The 7,500-nt window shown below is 49.7% G+C and overlaps 1 protein-coding gene across 1 annotated transcript in view; it reads right to left on the bottom strand.

Moving 5' to 3' along the window:
• The window catches only part of odad2 (outer dynein arm docking complex subunit 2), a 59,428-nt gene extending 55,313 nt beyond the window's left edge, over positions 1 to 4,115 (bottom strand). Inside the window, exon 1 of the mRNA XM_076291296.1 lies at positions 4,005 to 4,115. The gene's annotated coding sequence lies outside the window, so the exon portion shown is untranslated. The remainder of the gene's footprint in view (positions 1 to 4,004) is intronic.
• Between the last annotated feature and the right edge of the window lie 3,385 nt (positions 4,116 to 7,500).

Below are 7,500 nucleotides of genomic sequence, written 5' to 3'. Positions count from 1 at the left end.
CGATATCCTCCTGACTCAACTCAGACGAGTTGACCTGTGAGTGGTATGAGGTTTTCCGTGTCTATCTGAGACTGACCTGCACCAGATCCCACTCCTGAGACTGAGACGCCCTGGAGAGATTACAGGTGAAACAGACCAAAAGAAGGCAATATGGCCGCCTCTGGTGTCCAGTGCAAAGATAACAGGAACCCTCTCTCTCTCTCTATCTCTCTCTTTATCTCTCTATCTCTCTCTCTCGCTCTCTCTCCTTTTCTTCTCAGAAGGACAATTAAATCTGAACCTGGCAAAGCGGCAGGTACGAAACAAGAACATTCATTTCCTGCCCAGACACGCACACACACACACGCGCACACACACACACACACACACACACACACACACACATACACACACACACACACACACACACACAAACAAATGTACACACTCATTTGAAGCAATTGGGGCAGTCATAAAATTGGTTAATCATACTGGCCCAAAGTATCATGGCAAAGTCCTAGCCCTCCGACAGTGAAGGCACATAGAAGGCATTAATAGGAACCAGCGCAGGCTAAAGCAGGGTAATTGTTCACAGCTACAAAAGTGTGTGCCCTCTCTCTCTCTCTCTCTCCATTTCCCTACCTTACACACTCTCTCTTCCTCCCTCTCTCTCTCTCTCTCTCTCTCTCTCGATTTCCCTACCTTACACACTCTCTCCCTTCCTCTCTCTCTCTCTCTCTCTCTCTCTCTCCATTTCCCTACCTTATACACTCTCTCTCTCTCTCTCTTTCTCTCTCTCTCTCCCTCTCTGTATATGAAACTGTGTTTAGTTGCCATACATCTCTAATTCGGGCTAATGAGGCAGTTGGGTTTGGAGCTTGTAAAACAAATACCCTGCGGTTACCTTGCACTACCCACTCACTGATGTGATGGCAATTAGGCCAGTGTGTATGGAAAGTATAATGCCCCGCTCACTGTGTGTGAATGGAGCGCAGTGTGGATGCTCTCTGTGACTGTGTGTTCTCCAAACATGAACGCTGTGTGTGTGTGTGTGTGTGTGTGTGTGTGTGTGTGCGTGTGTGTGTGTGTGTGTGTGTGTACATATTTGCCGTTCGCAGTCGACAGAGCCAAATAGCTTCCTACATAAGCCTACGCATAGCAAGACGTGCACCAGCAAACACACACACACACACATACAAGAGCGTGAACATGCATCAGCAAAACACAAGACATGCCCTTGTGTACATAAAACAACAACGTGACACACAAAACAGATCGTCCGATTGCGCTCGCTCGATGAAAATCGTAATGTTCTTCCCGTCCGGAATACAAACGTCTGTCTATACGCTGGCAGGGGAAGAGAAAGCGTGGCTGCCGCTCCTAAAATAAAGCAGATATTTAGCTTGGCACAGGCTGGCTCCGGCCTGGGATGGGAATGAGATTATGAGAGCGCTACTGGATAAAGCCCATAAATAACTGCAGTGTGCAGTGCAGCAGAGCACAGAGCAGCCTGGGAAGAGCAGGCAACACACACACACACACACACACACACACACACACACACACACACACACACACACACACGCACACATGCATCCTGTTCAGCATAAATACATGCACATCACGCAGACAGACAGGAACACACACACAAACACTCTGTCTTTGTCTTTCACACAGACACAAACACACATAAGTACAGTATACTGTTCAGCTCAGTCAGCTCAAGTCAAGGCAACCAGAATGTGACCTTCCGCTTAAGACATACTATGAGCTCAAGCATACAAACAAACACAGACAAACAAACACAGACACACACACACATAAAACAGTCACACAGACAGACATACAAAACACACTCACACATCATAGGGACAACCACAACCAAAACCACCTAAACAGCAGTAATTATCGTTGCACGCTTGTTAAAAATGGCCTTATCTGAAATTAGTCCCTTTCCAGAACACATATATTTGTCTCTCTGCATGTGTCTGCTTGAAAGGGGAGTGCACACTTTCCTGACGGGCATTTCCATTCAATGCACTCTGTTTTGGCAAACCTAAATATATCTACCTGCGGCTGAACTCCACGTGGTTGTTTTCCTTCAGGAGATTTAGCGCTGCCCTACCAATGATCCTATTAAGAGCCAAATTAAATCTAAACACCAACCCATTCACTCATCGACCCTTATATGGTTTATAATAACATTTAATGCACATGTTATATAGGCAAGAGGTGACTTTATGCCAGAGAGCGAAAAAAAGAAAATTTCAATTCAGGAGGGCGTTTTCAGTGAATAAATGAAAAGAAGTACGAAGGAGGAGAGGAAGATGGAGAAGTAAAAGAGAGAGAAAAAAAACAGAACGATAGAAGACGAAGCAGCCGGAGAAAAAGGCAAAGAAACAGGGAGAACAGGGAAGGAGGGAGAGAGAGTGAAATGCACCTTTTGGAAGCGGCGCTGCACACAAACCACTGCCGGGTCTCAATCATGTGGAGACTGAAATTAAGGCCAGCTTTCAGGAATTGACTCATTTTCGATCCCTGCTGTTGCTAGCGGTTACCTATGGCATGGAATGCGTAGCGGTGGGTCCGCATAGTGACAGGCCTACGCAGCGGCGTGCGCCACTCATTGCGTCATGTGATTGCCCCATCCGTATCTACGGACACGTCAAAATAAACTGACCGCTAACGAGCGCGAGTGTGTGTGTGTGCACACGCGTGTGTGTGTGTGTGTGTGTGTGTGTGTGTGTGTGTGTTTGAGCTGTCGCTTAATCAGGCTACATAGGCAGGCCAAGGCTGTCTGGGTCACTGCAGGCTTCTCCCCAGTTTCGCTCTTCTGCACTTATTCCCCCTCTTTCTTTCTCCCCCTTCATTCTCTCTCTCTCTCTCTCTCTCTCTCTCTCCTTCTCACTCTCCATCTCTCTGTCTGACACATTAATATTCACCATATGCCCTGTCAGACCTTTCAGTGCAACACTTCTTTATGCTCTGTGGATTGGGCCAAACAGCACACACAGCTGCTGCTCCCAGAAAGTACACACGTGTGTGCTGGCATCTGCACGCACGCGCACGCGCACACACACACACACACACACACACACACACTGAAACACAATTATCAGCTATGGAAAAACAAATGATGCACTGCAGTATTAGAAAATGATACATTTCCTTAATTAGGCCTGATACAGCCTAATTGACTTGGTTCAATCTAGAATGCTCTACTAGCTCACTACAATGAGAGAGAGAGAAATAGAGAGAGATGGAGTGAGAGAGAGAGAGAGAGAAAGAGAGAGAGAGAGAGAGAGACAGTCTAAAACACATACAGTCCTCTGATATGGATTATAGAGAAACAGCTCCGTGAATGTTACAGTTTCCGGCCTGGAGCAGAGGAATGTCTGCCGTGCGTGTGCGTGTTTTTCGGGGGAGCGGGCGGCCGCTCCACTTGCCCTGTTCTCTGACGGCGGAAACGGAGAGAGGTCAGAGGGCGGCCGGTGGCGGAGTCGGTGCCAGAAGATGGTGCCAGCGGCCTACAACTGGCGTCGGCCGCCCCAAGGTCAAGGGCAGAGTTCCTGTAAAGATCTGTAAAGCTCCAGTGCGACTGATGCTGTCTGCGGAGTAGTGGCCCCTGTGCCTCGGCCTCGGTGTGTCTTGAGTCTGAACTCTCCACTGACCTCTCCCTGCTAAGTGCAATTTAAGTGTGCACAGTTTTCTGGGTGTAATTGCAGTAAAATGCTTTTGGATGCAAGTTTTGTACGTGTGAAAGCTTGTATGCGTGTCAGAGTGTGTGTCAATCTGACTGGCGTTTTGGATCAGTCAAAACGTTTGGAACATTTCAGTCAAGGAAAGTGTGTGTGCGTGTTCATGGATCTAAGTACATGTTTTTTGTGTGTGTACGTGCGTGTGTGTGTGTGTGTGTGTGTGTGTGTGTGTGTGTGTGTGTGTGTGTGTGTGTGTGTGTGTGCGCGTCCGTGTGTGCGTCCGTGTGTGCGTCCGTGTGTGTGTCTGTGTGTGTTTAATGTGCGTACCTTGAGGTATTTGACCAGTTTCTGGATCTGCCAGTACTCAGAGGGCAGGTCAGTGTTGCTCTCTGGCCTCCGCTCTGGCTGCTCTTCGTCCTCGCCGCTCTCTGACGAGCTCTCGCTGAATTCCTCCACCGTAACCTTACTGAACACACACACACACACACACACACACACACACAGTACACATGCATGCACGCAAGCACACAAAACCATAAAAACAACAGAACAGGTGAATGCCTTGTGTGTAGTTCTCTGATATGGAGCGTGAAATGGAGCAGGTGATATAGTGGAGTACTCAAGGGGACGAAAGAATCACTGAAGAACAGAGAGAGGACGACCAAAGAGGGAAAGAGGGAAAACTAATTGGACGGAGAAAGAGAAAGAAAAAAGGAATGGCACAGAGGGGTTACGAAGAGAGTAAGGGACAGAGAAAAGTGAAGAAAAGGACAGAGAAAAGAAGAGAGTGGGGGATAGAGGAGAGCAGCGGACGGCTGGAGTGGCCATCACGGCCCCATGAGGGCCCCATCCGTATGAGCCGCTCCACGCAAACACAAACGCAGATGGCTGTTAAAGCCGCCTGGGCCACTCCAATAACTGTGTCATGAAAACTGTGCACCGTGGAGCAGTGAAACCCAGCACACACACAGATGGGGCCGTGGGGACACACTCCTACCTCTCGCTACACACACACACACACACACACACACACACACACACACACACACACACACACACACACACACACACACAAATACACACACACGCTAACACACACTAACATACACTCTCTCTCTCTTCCTCACACACACACACACACACACACACACACACACACACACACACACACACACACACAGATAGCATTTCCAGGGGACAGTTAGGTGATGAGGAGGTCCAGTCTGATATGGCGAGGAGAGCGAGCCATGGTAAACACTAAAGGGAGGCGCTAATGGCACCCCAACGTCACTGAGCCGTTTTAAAGAGTGTGTACGAGGGTGCTGATGAGCAGCAGGATGAGAATGTTTGTGTAGGTGTGAGTAATCGTCTGTGTGTCTGAGTGTCTGTGCGTGTCTCTGTGTGTCTGTGTGTGTGTGTGCGTGCGCACATTTGAGAGGTTAAGCATGTGTAAGTCTGCTTGTGCGTCCAAGGGACTGGTCTCCGAATGTGCATGTTCACATTATGTTGACTGCGATGTGTGTGGTCTTGTTTGTTTGTGTTGCTCTAACTCTAAAGCTAAACCCGCAAAGCTGCGCTGCAAAACCCATGGCAGCGTTGCTGCACCTCGCCTGGCAGAGCATGGCGCTGGCTCTAGTCACAGTCCTGAGTTTGTTTTCTAAGGAGGAGAGCAGGCGGCAGATAAAAATCTATATCTGCGCCTTACCGTCGGCTGCCGGGGATGAAAGCGCATCTGCTGAGTAAATAAATGTAAATGTAATTTCCAACGGCGCGCGACGGGTCTGGAGAAGAGGCCCATGGAGGGCGGGCGGCTCGAGTAGCACCCGGCAACATCACAGGAAGCCTGTGTACACTGGCAGCCGCGCTTATGGGGGACAGCTGGAGATCCCGCCGGCCTCGGCCAACCGGCGTGGGGGAGGGGGGGGGGGAGGAGGAGGTGGAGGAGGAGGGAGCGGTCCGTCACGGCCCTGCACCAGCGCTAGCGCTAGCACCAGCGGATCCTATAAAAACTCATTATCGACTCTTCCAGAGACAGCGGCGCGGCGGGAGCGCGTGGACCGGGCCAAGTCTCCACTGCCTGGGCCGGCCGCAGCGGAGCGGAGCAGCAGCCTGCCGTCCACTTCAGCCAGCTCAGGATGTGGAGCCCAGAGACACAGAGGCTCACTAGCATCTAGGTCCACAGTAGACGGCCGGCTTTAGTTCAGGTTTTAAGGGCAGGTAAAAGTAGCAGATGTAACCTGTTGTCATTCTATGTTCTATGTTCCGCACTCTAGATATGTGCAATGAGCCCCAGTAGTGTCTGCTAAGTGTGCATATCAAGTGGACTGCATTTGCACAGAAAAGAACACTACCTCACTATGGCTACATGTGGGCATATATATAATAAGACGTGAAGGGTTAATGAAGTGAAGAATACTGGACAGGCCCAGAGAGACACAGAGGAGAGGTCAGAGAAGGTGTCAAAGTTATGTTAAGGTCAGGTCAGGGTCAAGACAGGGTTTAAAGGTACACAATGCAAGTTTATTTTTGGCGACTGTAGAGCTCTCTCTAGAGTCGCGATACTGTATATTTATATTTTACTCTGCTGTTATAAATAGCAAACTTCTTGTGACTTATCCCCCTTGTACACAATAAAAATGCTTTTATTGTGGAGGTAAAGGATTAACAACAGTCAAAAATCTCCAAGAGCTATATCTACTGACGAGGTAATGTTTCACGATTCTCGCAAGATTTGTTGGGCCGCAGTTTTTGTTGCATGGTTGGTTTTCTTGGTAGCGACTTCCTCCGTCTATGCTGTATAGCTATGCTAGGTGAACGAATCTCATATTGCAAGTTCGTTTACCATCAAATTGCCTTCGTAAAGGTAAAAATCTTGCATAGTGTACCTTTAAGAAAAGGGAATTCTGGGTGTATGTGCAGGACTGAAATCATTCGCTCCTTGGCCTTTCAGGGTGAAGGTTGTGTGACAGTGTCCACTCACGTTCTGTGACTCGACTGGTGTACAGGCAGCGAGGATCCGGAAAAGTCCGCTTTCTTCCTGCTGTCGGGCCTGGTGGCTTTGGCCTGGCTCTCGGTGCTCTTCTCGGTCGACTTCTCAGTTCTCTTTCCCTTTTTCTTCTCCTCCGCCTCCCTTCGAGAAGAAGAAAGGGAAAAAAAGGCTTCAGTCTGTTTTCTCTCTGTGAGTTTTTTAGTGGTTATTTACCCCTGCTTATCATCATGTCTTTGTGTGGGCAGGCCTGACACGTCTGAGGCTGTTTGATGATGAGCCAGTGGCTCTCTCTCTCTTTCTCTCTCTCTCTCTCTCTCTCTCCCTCTTTCTCTCTCTCTCTTCTTTGTCCCTCTCTCTCGCTCTCTCCTCTCTTCTCTCTCTATTTCTTTCGCAAGAAGACACTTATCACAGCGTGCAGCTGTGGCCGGCCACAGTTGGCTACAGTTAAGATCTATCTGTTGGTTTCACTGGAGAGGAGACGCGGAAGAGGAGAGAAGGAGAGGAGGAGAAGGAGGAGGAGGAGGTGACAGAGAGGGAGAGAACATGTGCGATCGATCACGCTCCCCGAGCGCCTGTCACCCGACGAGGCTCTGACGCCGAGGCGCTGAGACCTGAGACGACGGCGGCCATTAACGCTTTGCCAGCACACACACACACACACCAGGCCCCCCGGCGGCCTTAACGAGCTGCCGAGCACGTAAACCTCCGTCGGCCCCCTCGGCCGCGCCCACAGCCTCTGTGTGTAAACCTTGCACCTCGAGGGCTTCGTTAATGCCCAGCCGTCTGCCGCCTGAGAGCCAGCATGGGTGGAGAGAACACTAGGCTCACCCTCAA

This window comes from Alosa pseudoharengus, unplaced genomic scaffold, assembly GCF_046254945.1.
Source record: "Alosa pseudoharengus isolate Yale_2024_CS ecotype anadromous, Long Island Sound unplaced genomic scaffold, YU_APseudo_1.1 YU_APseudo_1.1_scf_18, whole genome shotgun sequence".
NCBI classification, from domain to species: domain Eukaryota; kingdom Metazoa; phylum Chordata; class Actinopteri; order Clupeiformes; family Clupeidae; genus Alosa; species Alosa pseudoharengus.
Note: the sequence above shows the minus strand (reverse complement) of the source record. Positions and strands in the feature narration are given on the sequence as shown.